The following is a 2721-nucleotide window of genomic DNA, read 5'->3' on the forward strand; positions in this document are numbered from 1 at the left end:
AATAAAATATTATTTTTAATTGTTTTAAAAATTTAATTATAATATAATTTCTACGTTATAAACTAGGTGTGAGACCCATGTATTACATGAGTTTAATTAAAAAAAACAAATATAAAATTTTAACAATTTGAAAAGTTTGAATTTATAAGAAAAATGAGAAAAATTTGAATTATTAAAATGAATGAGACTTTAATGTATTGAATAAATTACATATATAAACTATTTCTAATAAATACTTTACATATATATTACCTTACACATTAAATGTGAAATTTTAAATTAATAAAATGAAAAATACAATAAAATGACAAGTGGAAAATAGAAAATTTAAAAAATCTAAAAAATGTCATGTGTCGAAATGAATGAGAAGAAGACATGTGGCAAAAAAACCTTCATTTATTATAGTAGATACAATTTTTAGATTTTGATGATACATATTTGCTAATTTTTGTATATTAATATTATCCATATATTTTTGAGGCTTTGGAAATTATTATCCCTACATCAAAATTTATTTACCCCTGTTTCTTAAAAAAAATTAATTTGTTTTATTTTCGTTTTTTTAGTAAAAAAAAAAGATTTTGGATAACAAACAAGGGTTTGGATTTCTTTTGCTAATTTATTATCTCTTTACTCAGAAATAATATTGTGGTCCAAAAGTTTCAGTAGATGTTGCAAATTTACACGTTCTTTTCATTTTTCTCAATTCGACACATAATTAATAAAACATAATGTACAGTAATTTATGCAAAACATCACACCAAAGCTATTTTTTAAATGAAATATCATACTATAAATACAAATGGCGAAGCTAGCAAGAAGTTAATATTTTATGACAATTCACTTCATGAGGAGCCATTTAATTTAATTATTATACTAATGGTAAGTATTTTGCACTTTTTATTAAATATATATAATCTATTTATGAAGGAATACCAACCGTATATTTCACTAAAAAATGTTTAATAGATAAAGGAAAAAACATATAGCATTCCTAAGATCAAAACAATATTAAAATTTATATATAATATAAAAAATTTTGACGTCCCGATCATCAGTCTTAGATCATCAGTCTTATTAAGGGAAAATGAGTCAGATCACATGACCCAAATAAGTCTTCTTCCCCAAATCAGATCAAAATTTTCAATCGCATGACCTATCGCCGATCGCATTCATCATTCCTGAGATCACTTACGCCATTATAAATCGGAGCTCCTCTCACTCTCATTTGCTTTGTCGTTCGCCGCCTGCTCTCTCAACTGATAGATTTTTCTCGATCGCCTTCATCCCTACCAAGTAACATTCTTCTCTCTTCTTTTTGCTCCATTTTCTCTTTCTATCATCCAATGACTTGAAGGATATTGATCTCTCCATTAAATCCGAGGCGAGTTAATGTTCTGTTAACTCTATCAATCCAAACACGCAGTTTGATTCAGTTTTTTGTTGATGAATTTGATTGATCGAGTTTATTGCATTTGATGTAAATTATGGATTTTGATGCAATGATTGCCAATCTGACATGATCTAATAAATTTCATTTAGCAATCACATTCATAAACAAACTTGTGTGTATTGTTTAATATATATAGTGAATCCTCTCTAAGTCCACCTGTGCCAGATGTCATCTCAACTGAAAATGATGTGTCTCCTGTGTTATTATCTGAAAATTCACCTTGACCTTCAAGAGTGCTTGAATTTGCTTTAGCTGAAGATACATAAAGTCATAAACTATTAGATTATTCAACACAAATAAGTCATAAGTTTCTTATGCTCAAATGGAACAAATCTTCATTTTCCCCAGTGATCCCATATAAGAGAACTCCACTAAGTTGGCTCAAGATCTCCCCTTTGGATGTATGTTATGTTTTTAATGTTCATTGTTCAAAGTTCATATTACTTATTTACCTGTAGCTCTATTACCTTGATATCAGTTCTTCAGCTTCTTTTAATTTGGATCAGTTGAAGATGTTTTTGTTGTGCATTTCAACAACTTCAACATATCTTTTCAGTCTTACTGTAAAAGACTGTATGTCTTTGTGATTGGTGTATCTAAGTAACCTATTTGAGAGCGCTTAATTATAAATTCCAAATCTGATTACAACTCTTTGCTTTCATAATTCTTCAGGTTCAAGACAGTATCTATAAGTTTGCAAAGAAGGGTCTAACCCCATCACAAATTGGTGTTATCCTTCGTGATTCTCATGGAATTGCACAAGTGAACAGTGTAACTAGGAGTAAGATTCTCAGGATTCTCAAGGCACATGGTATGCATTCTCTTAATCTCATCCTCATTGTGTTTTTTAATATGTTGATGTTATTAATATTTGAGGACATGGCAGGGCTTGCTCCTGAAATACTAGAGGATTTATACCATTTGATCAGGAAGGAAATTGCTATCAGAAAGCATTTGCAGAGGAACAGGAAGGACAAGGATCCAAATTCAGGTTGATTCTTGTTGAGAACAAGAAGTCAGGGCTTGCTCCTGAAATCCTTATTGTGTTTTTGATGAGTTTATAAAACTCTTTGATCGATTAGATCTTATAACAGGTAAATCAAGAAAGCAAAAACAATAAGATAAAGCACAAGAATGAATCTGAATGTGTCGAATGATTCAATTGATTCAATCCTCAGCAGAGTTCGATGAAGAACTTCCGCTGTAGAGGATATTAGGGTTACAAAAGACAAGAACAATGAATGCTATTAAAATCTCTATCAAAAGGT

At 29.7% G+C, this 2721-nt stretch overlaps 1 pseudogene; it reads left to right on the forward strand.

The window, feature by feature from the left end:
- Nucleotides 1-1767: 1767 nt before the first annotated feature.
- On the forward strand, nucleotides 1768-2517 carry LOC111902979 (40S ribosomal protein S13-like; annotated as a pseudogene).
- The last annotated feature ends 204 nt before the right edge of the window (nucleotides 2518-2721 follow it).

Source organism: Lactuca sativa, chromosome 2 (assembly GCF_002870075.4).
Source record: "Lactuca sativa cultivar Salinas chromosome 2, Lsat_Salinas_v11, whole genome shotgun sequence".
NCBI classification, from domain to species: Eukaryota; Viridiplantae; Streptophyta; class Magnoliopsida; order Asterales; family Asteraceae; genus Lactuca; species Lactuca sativa.